Raw genomic sequence first — 18263 nt, 5'->3', positions numbered from 1 at the left:
AGGGGACCGACACTAACACACCAGGCACGGTCCGCTCTGCACAGCCGCCTTCTGCTGGAGGCCGGGCCAGTGAACGGGGACCCTCCGCAGAGGATTCTGGGAGATGTAGTTTTCTTCGGGGCCGTTCCTTCAGGTGCATCGACGCATGACGTACTTCCGCTGCGCCGCACCCGCGGCTGTAGTCGGGTACTCTCCTGCAGGGCTGTTTCCGGCTCGGTGTTGGTGGACCGGAGCGGGCCCGGGAGTTGCGAGTTCCCGGGGCTCCGGACCCGCGAAAGCACGGACTTAGTCCTGCCCGGCACGTCCTGTGCAGACCGAGAGCTTAGCCAGCTAAGCTCTACGGTCGGTCTGGGGCGTGGTCGGAGCCAGGCCGGCCTCGGGGGTTCCCGTGTCAGGGCCGCGTCACCGTACAAACTCCTCTCCGACTTCTTCTGCCCGGGGCCCGAGGCCTCGGACGGGTAGGTGACGGGTGCCCGCGGACCCACCCTCTGTGGGGCGGGAGGTCCGTCCTGGGTGGGCGCGGGTGAGACCAGCAGGGAGACCCTCACGGTTCGGTTCTCTGCTCCGCAGTCTGCACGAAACAGCACGGGGATGGCCGCCGGGTTCCGGACAGCTTCGTGTTGGGTAAGTAGGGACTTTCTCGTTTTTGAAAAGGTGACTCGGCACTGAGGATGGGCACGTTCATCTTACGGTCACAACCGGGGCCCGAACTCGCGTGTTCTCGCGCTTCACCCCTCCCCGCCCCCTTCTCCCCGTGTCTCTGGTCTCTAGAAACGTTCCCTGTTTTCTGGCATTTTGTGTCCGGTGTCCTCTCCTTTGAAAGTTATGCTTTATTGCCAGCTGCAGACCCTGAACTTTGGGGGAAATCAGGGTCCTTGTTAAGGGAGCAGGAGGGAGCAGTTTTGGAGCTGGGGAGGGCCAGTGGATCCGGCTGGTGACTGGCCAAGTGATTGATGGAGGGAGCGAAAGGGGACTTGACAGTGATTGCTGAACTTCTGACCTCTTGACAGGGTGTTGATGCTTCCAGTCTTGGGAACGTTATAAGCGACATCCAGGAAAAGAGTGTAGCTTTGTAGGTGTTGAACATGTGGTGCCTACAGTTGAATCTGTAGCTCGAGTGGGAGTTCTCAATTGGAAATGTCCGGATTAAAGGTCCCTATGTTAGTTGGAGCTCAGGATATGATGTCACAGAGCCCTGCAAAGGGCCAAATGGAGGGTTTGTGGCAAAGACCAGGAAGGACTGTAGTGCAGAAGGGCCAGGGAGCAAGAGAGGTGGAAGTTTGGGAGAGTGGCTGTTTCCCTGTAAATTTGAGAAAAGAGATCTTCATAAAAGCCGTGAAATGAAATACTTCAGAGCAGTATTTCATGAGACAAATGGTATCTTTTGGACTTGGATATTTATAAATCCTAAGCAGTTTTTCCCTACCAGAGAGAACATTGGAATGGCCACTTCCTGAGAGGTAGTGGGAGTGTTGTAAAGTGGATCACATAAGATCGTGGACAGTGGAGCGTAAAGAAAATTACTGACAGCAGAGACCTTTCTTAGGTGGTGTGACACTTCGTGTGTGACAAGAGTTTGGGTGCCAATAAGAAGGGAGTTCACTGAGGTGGCCTGAGTGATACACTTGACCTTAAAAGTGAGGATATTTTGGGGCGCCTGGGTGGCGCAGTCAGTTAAGCGTCCAACTTCAGCCAGGTCATGATCTCCTGGTCCGTGGGTTCGAGCCCCGCGTCGGGCTCTGGGCTGATGGCTCAGAGCCTGGAGCCTGTTTCCGATTCTGTGTCTCCCTCTCTCTCTGCCCCTCCCCCATTCATGCTCTGTCTCTCTCTGTCCCAAAAATAAATAAAAAACGTTGAAAAAAATAAAAAAAAAAAGTAAGGATATTTTACTTTATTTATTATTATTTTTTTAAGTACTGTCTACACCCAATGTAGGGCTCAAACTCACAACCCTTAGATCTAGACTAAGCCAGCCAGGTGCCCCAGGATCCCCAGGATATTTTTATCCTTTTTTTTTTTAAAACGTTTATTTATTTTTGAGAGAGAGACAGAGACAGAGCCCAAGCGGGGGAGGGGCAGAGAGAGAGGTTGACACAGAATCTGAAGCAGGTTCCGGGCTTTGAGCTGCCAGCACAGAACCGGGTGTGGGGGCTCAAACCTATGAACCTCGAGATTATAACCTGAGCCAAAGTCAGATGCTCAACTGACTGAGCCACCCGGGCGCCCCTAGGATATTTTTATTCTCAGTAACTATATAGGAGCGCCCAGGTGGCTCAGTCGGTGGAGTGTCCGATTCTTGATTTCAGCTCAGGTCATTCCTGGGTTTGTGGGATCTAGTCAGGTCTGCATTGAGCATGGATCCTGCTTGAGATTCTCTCTCCCCCGTCCGTCTCCCTTGCTTGGTCATGTGCACGCTCTCTTGCTCTTTCTTACAAAAACAAACAAACAAAACCATAACCATATAGAAAATACAGTAAGAGAAAACATGTTTACAATAGCAACTAAAAAAAGGTAAAATAAGTGAACGGAATCATACTTTATAAAGAATAAGTAAGTAAACAAGACTAAATTAAGACTCTTTATTTTTTTAAATGAAGACTCTAAAACTATTGAATAGTAGTAGGTACCACAGTTGGGTAGGTACTTTGTATGAAATCATTAAAGACTTGTGACGCCGTGAGGCAGGTGTGTCTCCATTTTACAGGTAAGGAAACTGGGAAACCTGTCCATGGTACCAAACTGGTAAAGGACACAAGGGGACCAGGGTTGCAGGGCAGGGATTCAAACAAAGCAGTGTTTTCAGAGTTTGTGCTCTTACTGCCCCTTACATTTTATTTTTTTATTTTTTATTTTTCAACGTTTATTTATTTTTGGGACAGAGAGAGACAGAGCATGAACGGGGGAGGGGCAGAGAGAGAGGGAGACACAGAATCGGAAACAGGCTCCAGGCTCTGAGCCATCAGCCCAGAGCCCGACGCGGGGCTCGAACTCACGGATCGCGAGATCGTGACCTGGCTGAAGTCGGACGCTTACCCGACTGCGCCACCCAGGCGCCCCGCCCCTTACATTTTAACGTGAACAGTATTTGCCTGTTTTGAGTGCACGTTTTGACTTAACAAACATTCACTGACTATTACGGCAGGTAATTTTCTAGGGCATGTAGGGGTGAACAAGATTGTCAGGGTCCGTGATCCCATGCAGGGTGTGGGAGATGGTCAGACATTCCAGAGGAGCGTCATAAACAGACAAAAACAGCTGTGAATATCACGCGTGTGAAAGAGAGCGGCTGGGTGGCTGCTTTAGATTGGCTTCCTCTCGAGGCAACGTATAAGTAGAATCTGAGGGATAACTTCATGATCATAGGACAGTGGGTGTAGCAGGGGAGGAAGCATTGCAGCCTGGGGTTGCGTTCCAAACAAGTGGCAGGTGCCTCTGGTGGAAGGCAAGCCCGGGCTGGAGTGGATCGGGTTGGTGCATCAGCCGGGGCCAGTTGTGTAGGGCCCTTTAAGTGAGGGGAAGGATCATGATGGAGAGTCCTAGGAGATTTCACGTTACCTTATGTTATGTTATTATTTTCAAACTGTAGAGAAGTTGCGAGAATAGTATTAAAAACTCCTGTACGGTATTGTATAAAAAAAACCAAAAACCCTTGCCCCAGAATTGTCAACTATTTGCCATATTCAGTCTGTCATTTTCTCTTCTCTTCCTCGTCTGTGTATATACGCATGTGTACACACGCACACTCATTTTCCTCCCTCCCTCTTTGTTGTTCCAGTTCGTGGCATCACTTCACCTCTGAAAGCCAGCTCTTGCCTACACACCTCATCCTTTTCCCCCAGTCCTCTCTTCCTTCTTTCCTTCCCTCCTCCCTCTTCCTTTTCTTCTTTCTCCTTTCTTTCCCTTCCCTGTTATTTTATTGACACATATATTCTACCTTAAAAGTATTGCTTTTCCTCTTTCATATTAAACAATTTTTGATTGCATCCTTTTGGAAAATGGAATTGTAAGACACAGCCAAACCCCCTTTGGCTTCCTCTTCTGTCAAGAGGTAGTCAGTAGCGGGTGCCCGATCTCAGGGTCGAGTCAGGCCCCATAGTGCTGTGGAGCCTACCTAAAATAAAATTGGAAAAGCTTTATAAAAGGTAGTCAGATTGGGGCTTCCCATCCAGACCTTTCCTTTCCTTTCCTTTCCTTTCCTTTCCTTTCCTTTCCTTTCCTTTCCTTTCCTTTCCTTTTTTTTTAAATGCTTTTTTTTATTTTTGAGAGAGAGAGAGAGAGAGCGAGAGCGCGCGCATGAGTAGGGGAGGTGCAGAGAGGGAGACAGGATCCAAAGACAGCAGTGAGCCCGAATTGGGGCTTGAACTCCCGAAACATGAGATCATGACCTGAGCCGAAGTTGGACACTCAACTGACTGAGCCACCCAGCTGCCCCCAGACCTTTTCTACTGGAAACGTGGTTTTATGTTTTTCTTCTCTTCTGTAAATGGTGCCCTTTGCCATTTCCCCTACGTTTGTTTTAGAATTCTTTATGGCAATACATATAGATTGTTGTGTTTCTTTATTCTTTTGAGAGACAAGTATGTTTAAATTTTTAAAAATAATTGATTAAAATTATGATTTTTATGGGTGATGGGGTGGAATGTCAGGTGTGCTTAATTCAACATTTGAAAAGTTTTGTTTCTATATGAATTGCATCATACTGTGTATAATCATATTCCAATTTGAAAAAACGTCACTATGGAATGGACATACCATATTCTCATTTAGCTATTCTCTTATTGATGGAAATTTAGGTTGTTGAGCGTGTTGCTTTTACAGACTTTGAAACAGTGAACAACTCTGCACATGTATGGATGTTCCTATCATTAATTTTGGGTGACAAATTTGGTACTTCTACATTCTCTTAAAACACAGTGCAGTCACAGGGCGCCTGGGTGGCTCAGTCGGTTGAGTGTCCGACTTCGGCTCATGATCTCGCGGTCCATGGGTTCAAGCCCTGCATCAGGCTCTGTGCTGACAGCTCAGAGCCTGGACCCTGCTTCAGATTCTGTGTCTCCTGCTCTCTCTGCATTCTCGCACGCGCTCTTTCCCTCTCTCTCAAAAATAAGTAAACATATTTTTAAAAATTAAAAAAAAATGCACAATTCAGTTTCTTATAATCGTCTTCCCATCCTACCTCCCCTTTCTCTCCTTAGAGGTAATCAATTTGGTGTATATTCTTCTAGATCTTTGTACATACCTTTGTGTATAGCTGTTTATATCCTTAAAACATTTGGTTTATTTGTGTGGGTTATTATTTAAATGGGTTTCACTCTATATAACATCATTTCTGTTTTTTTCCATTAAAAAATATATATTTATAGTTGTGCCTGTAATGGTTTTATACATATTTATCCCTATGTGACTTCTGACTTTTTTTTTCTTCGAGTTCTAACTTAATGATAGTAAAATGCATAAATCTTAAATAGACTATTTATATTCTTTTAGGTTTCTGGACCCAATTCCAACGAGAGGGGTGGGGGTGCACTTCCCCTACATACAACAGCAAGCAACTCTTGGACACCAGCAGGTTGTCTGAGAATTCAACTTAATTCCAGCACTGTCTGCCCAGAGATGGCGCTAGGTTTCACAAGCTGAGGGCTCAGTCCCACCAGACTGCCCTTCTTCCCCCAAGCTCAGCCACAGGTTTCAAGGCCCAGGCTGTTGGTACCAGGGTTACAGATGGGAAGTTTCAAAGACTTGCTCCTTAGGTTCAGTTAATTTGCTGGAATAGCTCACAGAACTCAGGGAAACACTTAATTTACATTCACCCGTCTATTAAAGGATATGGTAAAGAACACCAAATCAACAGCCAGAGTTAGAAGCGCACATGGGGAAAGGGCTTGGAGCCTCCGCGCCCTCCCAGGTGCGCCAGTCTCCCCTCTCCACGTCTTCAATCTGGAAGCTCTCCGAATCCAGGCCTTTTGGTTTTTAGGGAGGCTTCGCTGCATCGGTGTGATTGATTAAATCGTTGACTGCTGGTGATTGATTCAACCTCTAGCTCTTCTCCCCTCCTTGGAGACTGGGCAGAAGTGGGGGGGCACTCTCCCATCAACCAGCTGCCCATCTGTAGGTTACCTAAGGGTTTCCTAAAGTTGCCGCATTAACATAACAAAAGATACCTTAATCACACTTATCAGGGAATTTCCAAGGGTTTTAGGAGCTGTGAGCCAGGAACCCTTGGATGAAGACCAAATACATGTGAGAAATATGTTTTGAACATTTGAATGACCAGATATTTTTACAAATCACAAGATTGAAGCATACACTGAAGACAAATCAAAATCAAAATAAAGATTTCCGACCCCCTAGCATGTTCCGTTGTGTTTCCTATCACCACTGCCCCCCCCCGCCCCCTAGGGGCAACTTCTTTTTTTTCTGTTACACCATAAATCTTGCCTTTTTTTTTTTTTTTTAAGCTTAATGTAATTGGAATTCTAAGTAAGGTGTCAAAGAGTTGTGGGTTATGTGGGTTATGTGGGTTATGTGTCAAAGAGTAAAATTCCTTTCTACTTTTAGCTGAATTCTGAATTTTAAGTGTTGAATTCTACCACATTACTTTGTTTCATCTATTAAAATGATTGATTGGCTGTTCTCCATGAATATACTAGTGTGACTTCACAGATAGATTTTTGTGGGTTTTTTGTTGATTTTGGATTGTCCCTTAATTTTTTGGATAAATTTCCTCATCCTAGTGCTATGTGTGTGTGTACAGGCCTTGTTACTTTACTAGTATTTTTATCCAGATATTTTGATCAGAGTTAATAATAAATGAGTTAACACTACAGTCTGTGCTGTACTTGCCTGGTTTTGTCTGTGGGGTTTTGTGTAAGTTTGTGTGATATACTGTGTGGGCATCCCATGGTTTCCTGGCTCAACATCAGTTAGACATTTTGGGAATTTTATGTTCTTTCCATGTTGGTAGAACTTACTTAAATGTAGTGTGGGTCCATTGCCTTTGTGGAGAGGGTATACCTTTGTGGGGTTTTTTGGGTTTTTTTTTTGTTTGTTTTATTTTTTTAGTGTGTTTTTTTTATTTTTTGAGAGAGACAGAATGCGAGCAGGGGAAGGACAGAGAGAGAGGGAGACAGAGAATCCGAAGCAGGCTTTAGGCTCTGAGCTGTCAGCACAGACCCCAATGCAGGGCTCGAACCCACAAACCATGAGATCATGACCTGGGCTGAAGCCGGACACTTAACCAACTGAGCCACCCAGGTGCCCCAAGAGGGTATGCCTTTGATTGCTACTTATTTATTTGGTTTTTTATTTATTTTAAATTTTTTTTTAAAGATTTTAATGTAAACTCTGTACCCAACATGGGGCTCAAACTCCTAACCCTCAGATCAAGAGTCGCGTGCTCTTCTGACTGAGCCAGCCAGCGCCCCACTACTTATTTTGTGACCATTGATTAGTCAAGCTTGCTTTTTAAATTATTTCTGGGCCAATTTTGGTTACTTTTACTTTTTTAAAACAATTACTTAAATCCACGTTAGTTTACAGATTACTTTTACTTTCTTAGAGGATTTTTATTTTTAAGTTTTCAAATTTATTGGAACAAATTTGTAAATATAGTTAGGTCTGCCACCATGTTTGCTTTAGAAACGTGAATTCAGGGGCGCCTGGGTGGCGCAGTCGGTTGAGTGTCCGACTTCAACCAGGTCACGATCTCGCGGTCCGTGATCGGGCTCTGGGCTGATGGCTCGGAGCCTGGAGCCTGTTTCCGATTCTGTGTCTCCCTCTCTCTCTGCCCCTCCCCCGTTCATGCTCTGTCTCTCTCTGTCCCAAAAATAAATAAACGTTGAAAAAAAAAATTAATAGAAACGTGAATTCAGCACAGTTGGTACCGTAGGGAACAGCGTGAACTTTCTGTCTGACTTCAGACAGGCCTCTTTCCACTATTTTATGATCAGCTGCAGCCCCTCTGGCATCCAAACACCAGGTCTTGCAAAGTGAAGTGCTATATTGTCATTTTATATATTTCTTAAATAAAAGAAATATTTTTATATATTTCATAAATGTTGTCATTTTATATATTTTATGTATTTCATAAAACTTCTGTTTTTGGTAGGTTCCTGGTGTTCATTTTTATGTGTTGCTGACAAAGGTGTTGTGCCCCAACCCCATTCTCCCCATAATCCCCGTGAGTTTGCTGTGTGACTTTGCATAGTGATGATTTTTTGCAGCGTACCTGTCACATTATGGTAGAATTGCTTCTGTATAATAATCTCATGAATTTAACAACCTCAGAGTTATGGACTCTGTCCTGATCATAATAGTTTTCTTTTTTTTAATTCCTGCGTTTCTTGACCAGGCTTGGCCAATAAAAGCTTTTTAAAATAGTTTCTTTGTATTTTATTTTTATTCTCATCAAGCTCAAAGTATAGTAAAAAGCTTAAAATAAGCTTCATGGCTTGCCTCCACTCTCTGCTCTGCACCTTTTTTCTTCCATCCTGTGTCCACACTCAGCCATTTTGGTCCCTGTTCACTCTTGTGGCCCTGCCGTAGCTTTTACACAGTCACTTTGGTGTGCGTTGCTTTGGTTTCTCCTCCGTCATAAAGTTGCTGGCTTGATGAGTGGCCTGGGCTTGATCTGGATGCAGGAAGTCACGGCCTCATTTTTCTCCATCACAACCTCAGATATGCCTGTCAACTCTCCCTGTCCTTGGCTCCGGCGGTTGTGTCGGCGAGCATTCATGATTCTCTGGTCACTTTCAGACATTGGAGAGTCCAGTCTATGCTCTATTCCCGCCTCCTCTTCTCGCCCGACTTAGGCTGCGGAGGAGAGATGGGAGGGCTCATCTCTTTACTCCCACTTCCTGTGGAGGCTCCTCCTGGGTTGGAAGATCAGTGCTGAGACCAGAGAAGCTCCTGTTGTCAGGTGGTCCATGCCCAGCACCAACGCGGTTGCTTGGAGCCTGAGACGGGCCCCGCCCTGTATTTCCATGTGGTGAAGCGATTCTCTCGTACTCATCTCTGCAAGTTCCCCCCAGAATTCACTGTCTCTTCCCACTGCAGGGTCTTCCTGCAGGCAGCGCTGTTGGGTTGGGATCTTGTCAAGGGGGATCAAGTTCAGGAATCTTTGGGTGTCACTTCTCCACTGCCTTTGCAGAGTGCTCCAGAATCCTCATCTTTTTTTTTTTTTTTTAATTTTTTTTTCAACGTTTATTTATTTTTGGGACAGAGAGAGACAGAGCATGAACGGGGGAGGGGCAGAGAGAGAGGGAGACACAGAATCGGAAACAGGCTCCAGGCTCCGAGCCATCAGCCCAGAGCCCGACGCGGGGCTCGAACTCCCGGACCGCGAGATCGTGACCTGGCTGAAATCGGACGCTTAACCGACTGCGCCACCCAGGCGCCCCCAGAATCCTCATCTTTAGGAATTCCCAGAGTGCAATGTACCAGATTCCTGGTTTACTGAAATCCCTGAACACAGACCAGTTCCTTCTGACTGGGCTCAGTGGACATCCACACTGCCTCTTCCTTCCCGCCCTTCCCCCAGTGGCCTGCTTCAGGGAATTGTGTCCGGCTGCTTCTCCAGCCTCTCGTTCCCCTCATTTCTTCTCCCTCAGGCATCCTCGCCTTGTTAAAGGGCCGCGTCCTTGCCGTCCTCCTCAGCACCCTTCTCTGTTGGCCATGTCATACCCTCCAGGATGTCATCTGGCTCTGTTCTCACTTGATGCCCAGAACCCAACCACTACTTATTACTCCAGTGCTCTCACTCTGATACCAGCTACCTTCATCGCTCCCAGATCCAGGACCCTCCCTCCTCCGTGGCAGGGAGAATGCTGTCAGGTGTGAGTCAGATCACTCTGCTCTTGTCTGAGGCCTTCCGACGGCCCCTCCTCTCTTGGAATGGAACCCCAAGACCTTACCATTCCCTTTGAGCCATGCAGGACTGTGTCTTAGTTTTCATGTAGCCTGGAGGGCTCTTCCTGCAGAAATCTTGACATTCCTTCCTACATCGCTTGGGTTTCTGCCAAACGTTGCCTCACCGGAGGGCTCCCTGATCACTCCATCTTCCTATGCCTGCTTCCTGAACTCTGTCCCCTTACCCTGCTTGAGTCTTGGCAGAGCGCTGTCCCCACCTTCTTGGTGGGTAGTTACAGGTTTACTGTCACCTCCCCCTGAAGGAACAGAAACCCAGTGTGCATTGCTGAGCCCCCAGCACCTGGGACAATCCTGGCACTGTCGGTGACTCATAAATGCTTGTTGAACGATCAGTACTCTTTTGGTCCCATGAGACGATTTATTACGAGCCTACTGGGTAGTTCGCGCTTACGGCTCACACAGAACTGCCAGCCCACGCCCACCCACAGTGGCTCTCCGTCGTCTTCAGCTCTGCAACACGAGCTCCAGGCCCAGAGTCTGCTGGGAGGGAACCCTGCTTGGCCTCAGTAATGGATCCCTTCTTTTTTTAATCAAAAAATTTTTTTAATTTTTTTTTTTTTTTTTTTTTTTTGAGACCGAGCACAAATGGGGGAGGGTTAGAGAGAGAGGGAGACCAAATCTGAAGCAGGATCCAGGCTCTGGGCGGTCAGCAGAGAGTGCGACATGGGGCTCGAACTCACAAACTCTGAAATCACGACCTGAGCCCCTGAAGTTGGATGCTTAACCAATGGAGCCACCCACGTGCTGCTGGGCCCCTTGTTTTTTAATTTATTTATTTATGTATTTATGTATTTATTTATTTAATTTTTTTTATGGTGCCAGGCTCTCACTCCCTCTGAGACTCAAGATGGGTTGAGTAGCTGTGAAGATGACGGCTACTTTGGAGGGTAGCCCTTCCCATGTGTTTAGAATTGTTCTCTCCATTCCTGGGCAGAATGTATCCTGGATAATTTTTTTTTTATCAAAGATTTGAAACACCTGTTTCATATGCATGTATAGATGTTTATTTCCCTCTACAAGACTGAAAGCTTCTTGAAGGCGGAAGCTGGTTGTGTTCATCCTGATATTTTCAGGATCAAAAACAGTATTTTGAACATGGAAGCTCAAAAATTTTTTTGTTTTGGTTTGGTTTTATTCTAAAAGCCTGCGCTGAACTGGGCACAGGAGGCAGTCAGTCTATGGAGGAACATTTCTCCTTTCCCAGCTCTTGTACATCTGTCCACATCACCTAATGCAGTGGCATCCGATTGAATGGGATGTATATTATTACAGGGGTTGTTGTCATTCAAGGATATATCTATGGAGTTCACCTGGGATGAGTGGCAGTTACTGGATTCTGCGCAGAAGTACCTGTACAGGGATGTGATACTGGAGAACTATAGCCACCTGGTGTCTGTGGGTAAGTGCAGCTTCTTTGTTGAACTCCGATCACGAATTATAAATTGCCGTTCTTTTTTCTTTTCTTTATCTACCCTGAGGTCTCTAAAGTACTTAATGATTATGGACTTGAACTTTGGAGGTCAAAGGCTCCTAGTCCCTATGTGGCCCTCATCTCCTAATTGTAATCTTCCCCCCAAGTGCAAGTGAGCAGTTTCACTTTGTAGTTCCAGATCCCTGAGTTCCTAGCGGCTCGGCCCACGTCCTCTGATTTTCCATCAACAGGGTATCATGGTACCAAACCTGATTTAATCTTCAAGTTGGAGCAAGGAGAGGAGCCATGGATAATAAATGCCAAAGTTTCCCGTCAGAGCTGTCCAGGTGGGTGCGTGGGAACCAGGAAGATGTGGGTGGGGGTGTGAAGCACAGCTTGCACTTGGGCCGTGTTGTGCAGAAACTTTCCTTTGAAGCCCTTGAACCATGGGGGGCACTCGGGATGGGCCCACAAGCTAGCTCCTCAGGAAAGGAAGGGACCATTGCTCTGTCCACGTGTGGGTTTTTGTCTCTTAGCTCTGAGGGGCAGGCATGCCCTTCCTATCTGCACTCTGCTCAGATGCTTTCTGGGTTAGTTTCCTTCCCCCCATGGTCCAGGGCCGCCTCAGCCATCCCAGCCTCTGAACAGTCCTCTCTCCTCTCCTTTTGTGTGACTTCATGCCCTCTGCTCTCCTTATGTGTACTTCCTCTCTTCCTTCCACAGATAAAGCCCTCAGTCTTTTCGTCCTTTGCTCAGCATCATTGTGTTGCGTTATTTCAGTGCTTCCTTTTCTCAAACTGGTCACCTTGATTACAACTGTTGCTTTCTTGGGCACTTTTCTTAAAAGGATTCCAAAACCTACCACGGACTCACCTGTGTCATTAAGTGATTTTGTCACCTTACATTTCCTGCCTCCTTACTCTTCCCTTCGGAGTCATACAGAGTCTCCCAAATTTACCTGTTCTTTCCTGCCGATATTGTAACGACTGAAAGTCTCTTGCACTCTGAGGATTTAAGCTTTCTTTCCCCCGTGTTGTAGCATCCTGTGGACATCCTTGTCCTCTTTCTTCCGCCCTCTCTTCCTGGCTGTAAATGCTCATAAGAGAGCCGGGCTTCCTCACTCATTCTCAGCAGCAGAACTGGGAAGGAACGCTTCCTCTGTGCCTTCCTCTCTTTGATTACTGCTGCTGTTGCACTTGAACTACCACGACCTGCCTCTGCAGGCTCTCCTTGGGTGCCCCGTCTCCCTTCTCCTTTGCTAATATCAGTTCTGCTTCTGTTTTTGCTAGTAGCTTAACCTTTGGTGGTGTCTCTATAGCTCCTATGTCCTCAGTTGTCACCCAGACAGGATCAGTATTTTCCCAGGCGTGGACAGCTCAGATTCTTAGCCATATTTGAGAACTCTAGTCTTTTCTTCAGCTGTTCCTGCTGTAGTTATTTTCATAAACGTCCCTGTCACTAGTTTGAGGAAATACACAAGTATCTTACATCCCAGATTCAATCTGAGTAAACATTAAAGAATTTATAGTTTCAAGTGACTCTTGTCTGGCACCGGATGGCAGCTCCACAGTGGCTTGGTGCAGAAGCTCGGTGATGTCAGGGACCAACATGCCACGTGTGTCCCTTTTCTCACCCTCAGATGTTATACTTTTCTTCTGCCCAGGTGGGTACCTTCATGCCGGGCATCACATGAAGACACAGTCACTGGATAAGCCCTGGTTTTTTCCAGAAAATCCCTTTCATCAGTCCCCAGAATTTTTCTCAAAGCCTGCCAGCATGTTTTCTTACAGTTGACATGGCAGTGTCTGAACTAGCCGGGGGGCGGGGGCGGGGTGGCAGAGCTTGGTGGAGCACCACGTGGACCCTGTCCTCCCCGGTCAGGGCTGGTGCTCGGGAGGAGGGCAATACCGTTGGGAGTGTAGTGAACAGTGTGTGCTGGAGTCCTGCCTCTGAGTTTTCATCACACTGGCCTTCTTGCCACCTGGACGCCTTTAAATGCGCGAATGTGAACATGAAACACGGTCATCGCTTCTCCGGGGAGCGGTACGTGTTCTCGTCCTGGACCTGAGTCCAGTCCCAAGTCCAGAATTTCTTGAGATGTGTGTGGTATCAGCAGACAGGTGTGGCTGTGGCCTCACGATCTGAAGTGATGGGGTGAAAAGATCGACGGTCTGTTCCAGACACATGCAGTAGTGGGGAAGGAACTGGAAGCTATGGTGAAAGCTTCTCTTTCCAGAGGGGTGGATGAGGGATGGCAGTCATCACTGGTCTGTCACACACTCTCCTCCTTGGGAAAAAGAAGTCAAGGAAGACTTCTTGCCCTGGCATTGGTGTAATTTCCCTGTTCAGTCTTCTCTTTTTGTCCTGTGCAGCCCCTGGTGAGATAAGGCTTGGGGAGAATGGCCTGTGTCTGTTGGTGCAGATTTGGGGGTATTTAGGGCTAAAAAATCATAGGCTGTTATCAGATCAGGCTCAGGTTCCCTTCAAAACTTCGCAAGTTTCCGGTTAGTTGTTTTTTGTTTTTTTTTTTTTTTCCCCTGACTAATTCTGTTAAGCCAGTAACAACAACCAAAAATTGTCCGGACATGTCTTCAAGCCTGAGAAGTCCTCTCTTCTAGCCATTGGTCTTGGTATTATCACCCCATCCCCCCATTCTTGAGTTTAGTGGGCCCGCTTTGAGGTACAAACCATACTCCAAATTGTTTCCACGTGAACAGGGAGAGAGGGTTTAGCGGGAGGTCCTCAGGAAGCAGGAGGGCTCCTGATGATTCCACAGTGTGAAGCTGTCGTGGGATGATGAGGCTGTACTCCGATGAGCGCTCGACCCACACCTGCCACTTCTTTCCAGGCGCCCTGTGTGGACATCACACTCACCATGGCGTGATTGGGCCTCATCGCTGTGCGGCCTTCAGTGTCATCCGCTCCAGGGCTGTTTTGGTACCCCTGCCCTGGAGCGGATGGACAGGGGGTCCTGTCCATCACAGCATGGAGATCAGCCCCCTCTTCACTGAGCACTGACCTGTGGTCTGTGTGCCTGCTTACTGTCTTCATTTGGATATTTGACTGGGATCTCAAGTGTAGTAAGATGCAAAACAAAGTCCTTCGTTTTTCCTCCAAACATGGGTCTCTCAGTGTTTTCCCTCTGCAAGGGCAGCACCCTGTTTCTCAAGCCTACAATCTGGAGTTAGTAAAGCGTCCCCTTCTCAGCTTCTCCTCCATCTAGTCCTTTGGTAGGTTTTCTTGGTTCTGTGTCTGTGTATGTTCCACATTTGCTCAGCTCCAGAGTTCAGTCTGAGCCACTATCAACGTCTTCCTGCCTTACTACAGCGGCTTTCTCGTTGGTCTGTCAGCCCTTCTCTTCATTTTTTACTTAACAGCCAAACATCTTTTAAAAGCATGACATGAAAGGGGGGCCTGGGTAGCTCAGTCAGTTAAGTGTCCAACTGGTAATTTCAGCTCAGGTCATGATCTCAGGGTCATGAGATTGAGGCCTGTGTCATGTGGAGGATTCTCTCTCCCTCTCTCCCCCCTATCCTCTCCCCCTGCCCTTCCCCCACTCTCACACATGCTCTCTCCCCCAAAAAATGTTTCAAAAAATGTTTTCTGGAAAAAAAGAAAAAGAACAGGGGTGAGTCGGTTAAGCATCCAACTCTTGATTTCGGCTCAGGTCATGATCTCACGGTTCTTGGGTTTGAGCCCCACATCAGGCTCTGTGCTGACAGCTCAGAGCCTTCTTTGGATTCCGTGTCTCCCTCTTTCTCTGTCCCTCCCCCACATGCACACTCTCTCTCTGTCTCTCATAGATACATGTACTTAAAAGCAGAACACGAATCAAGATGTCCTCTAATTAAAACCCCTTGGTAAGATGAAAACTTTTTGTCATGGCCTTGCCTGTTTGGTTCCTGCCTCACTCTATTCATTCAGTGGGCTTTAACTATCCTGACCTTTTTCTATTTCTTTTCTTTTTTTTTTTTTTTTAATTTTTATTTAAAGTAAGCACATGCAACATGGGGCTTGAACTCACAACCCTGAGATCAAGAGTCTCATGCTCTACTGACTGAGCCAGCCAGGTGCCCCATTTTTTCTGTTCCTTAACTATGCCAAGCAGGTTCCCTTCTCAAGAACTTTGTATGTGCTTTTCCTTCGGTTTGAAATGCTCTTGCTTTAATTTTCGTGTGGCTGACTCAATCTTCTATTTTTTTTAAATTTTCACTTTTTTAAAATATTTATTTTTGAAAGAGAGAGTGTAAGTGGGGGAGGGGCAGGAAGAGAGGGGGACAGAGGATCTGAAATGGGCTCTGCGCTGACAGCAGAGAGTCACAGGGCTGACACAGGGCTCCAACTCATGAACTGTGAGATCATGACCTGGGCCCAAGCTGGACACTCAACCACCCAGGAGCCCTGCTAACTCAGTCTTTTAGTGTCTCGTTGTACCTGTCTGAATATTATACCCTAGTTACTCTGTATTGTCTCAGTTCACTTTTTGAATAATAAGCATCTGTAATAATGACATTTCGATATCAGATAAATGACATTGGCTCCTAAGTGCAGGCTAAGCTTTGTAAGCCTCTGTTTTAAAAGCCATTTTGGGGGCACCTGGGTGGCTCAGTCGGTTAAGTGTCTGACCCTTGGTTTTGGCTCAGGTCGTGATCTCGAGGTTCATGAATTTGAGCCCCACGTTGGGCTCTGCACTGACAGTGCAGAGCCTGCTTGGGATTCTTTTCCCTCTCTCTGCCCCTCCCCTGCTCACCTGCTCATGTTCTCTCTCTCTCTCTCAAAACAAATAAACTTAAAAAACCATTTTTAATCACTGCTAATTTGCCACCCGTATTTCCGTAATGGGCTTGGTTTGACGTCGTTCCTCGTGCTCCCCAGCTCAGAAAGAAGGCATGTACACTTGGCCAGTATTTCTTTTGAACCAGTGTCTGAGGTCTGTTATCAAAAAAAGACTCATTTCGTGGCAGTTTTAAAACTAATTTGATATCAGCTACATGTGATGATTAAAAATATATATATGTATTTTTTTCTTAGAAGATTGGAAAGAATGGTACCAGAAAAATCCAGATGAGCTTGAAAATGTTGAGAGAACTTATGCTTGTAGTGCATTTGGAAAACTTAATCTGAGCAGAACCCATGTTTCTTCAAGACAGAGAATCCATAAGTATAACACACATGGAAGAAGTTTGACACAAAACTCAGGTTCAACCAGAAACTGTCTGAGAAAAAATCCTGATAAGTTTCATGGATACGAAGAATCATATTTTCTTAAGCATCAAAGAGCTCACAGTATAGAAAAAAACTGTGTGTGTAACGAATGTGGGAAAGCTTTTCGTTGTAAATCACAGCTGATCGTCCATCTGAGAATTCATACGGGAGAGAGGCCTTACGAATGCACGAAATGTGAAAGGGCGTTCAGTGCGAAGTCAAACCTCAATGCTCACCAGAGAGTCCACACAGGAGAGAAGCCCTACTCCTGCAGCGAGTGCGGGAAAGTTTTCTCTTTCAGGTCACAGCTCATCGTCCATCAGGAAATTCACACGGGAGGGAAACCTTACGGCTGCAGTGATTGTGGGAAAGCCTATAGCTGGAAATCACAGCTCATTTTACACCAGAGAAGCCACACAGGAGTGAAACCTTATGAATGTGGCGAGTGTGGGAAAGCCTTTAGTTTGAAGTCCCCATTCGTTGTACACCAGAGGACTCACACGGGAGTGAAGCCCCATAAGTGCAGCGAATGTGGGAAAGCCTTTAGGAGCAAGTCCTACCTCCTGGTTCACATCAGGATGCACACAGGCGAGAAACCTTACCAGTGCAGTGATTGTGGGAAAGCCTTCAATATGAAGACACAACTTGTTGTTCACCAGGGAATCCACACAGGAAATAATCCTTATCAGTGCGGTGAATGCGGGAAAGCCTTCGGTAGGAAGGAGCAGCTCACTGCGCATCTGAGAGCACATGCAGGGGAGAAGCCCTACGGGTGCAGTGAGTGTGGGAAGGCTTTCAGCAGTAAATCCTACCTCGTTATACACAGGAGAACACACACAGGAGAGAGACCCTATGAATGTAGTTTCTGTGAGAGAGCCTTTTGTGGGAAATCACAGCTAATTATACACCAGAGGACTCACTCAACAGAGAAGCCCTATGAATGCAGCGAATGTGAGAAAGCCTATCCTAGGAAGGCTTCACTTCAGATACACCAGAAGACTCATTCAGGAGAGAAACCTTTTAAATGTAGTGAATGTGGGAAGGCTTTCACCCAGAAGTCGTCCCTCAGTGAACATCAGAGAGTTCATACAGGAGAGAAACCGTGGAAATGCTCTGAATGCGGGAAGTCCTTCTGTTGGAATTCAGGGCTTCGTATACATCGAAAAACTCACAAGTGAGAAATTGAAGTGAAGTAGATGTTAGAAACTCTCTCATAGAAGTTGATCCTCAGGAGACTAAATGATAATATGGGTGGGATGCATTAAGCAGGAAGTCCTAAAAATACACTCCTGCCGATTGAGTCCAAGAGAGACAGTCATATTTGGAAGAATGGGCAAAAGCTTTGAGAAGTAAGTCCTTGGGGCGCCTGGGTGGCGCAGTCGGTTAAGTGTCTGACTTCAGCCAGGTCACGATCTCGCGGTCCGTGAGTTCGAGCCCCGCGTCGGGCTCTGGGCTGATGGCTCGGAGCCTGGAGCCTGTTTCCGATTCTGTGTCTCCCTCTCTCTCTGCCCCTCCCCCGTTCATGCTCTGTCTCTCTCTGTCCCAAAAATAAATAAAAAACGTTGAGAAGTAAGTCCTACAAGTCTCTGTAGACAAGAACTGAAGGAGTGAGGAACAGTGACATCAGATGCGGTGGTGTCATTATGAAGATAAAATTCAGAGAATTCGTATTTAAAACCTTCTAAATTTAATAAATTGGAAAAGCATTGTCCCATAGAAA

At 46.5% G+C, this 18263-nt stretch overlaps 1 protein-coding gene across 1 annotated transcript in view; it reads left to right on the top strand.

Moving 5' to 3' along the window:
• Positions 1–607: 607 nt before the first annotated feature.
• Positions 608–18263, top strand: part of ZNF84 (zinc finger protein 84) — a 63465-nt gene continuing 45809 nt past the window's right edge. Inside the window, exon 1 of the mRNA XM_040464142.1 lies at positions 608–624. The gene's annotated coding sequence lies outside the window, so the exon portion shown is untranslated. The remainder of the gene's footprint in view (positions 625–18263) is intronic.

This window comes from Herpailurus yagouaroundi, unplaced genomic scaffold (assembly GCF_014898765.1).
Source record: "Herpailurus yagouaroundi ecotype Mexico unplaced genomic scaffold, PumYag 437, whole genome shotgun sequence".
Taxonomy (NCBI): Eukaryota; Metazoa; Chordata; class Mammalia; order Carnivora; family Felidae; genus Herpailurus; species Herpailurus yagouaroundi.
This window is presented reverse-complemented; position numbering and strand designations above follow the sequence as displayed.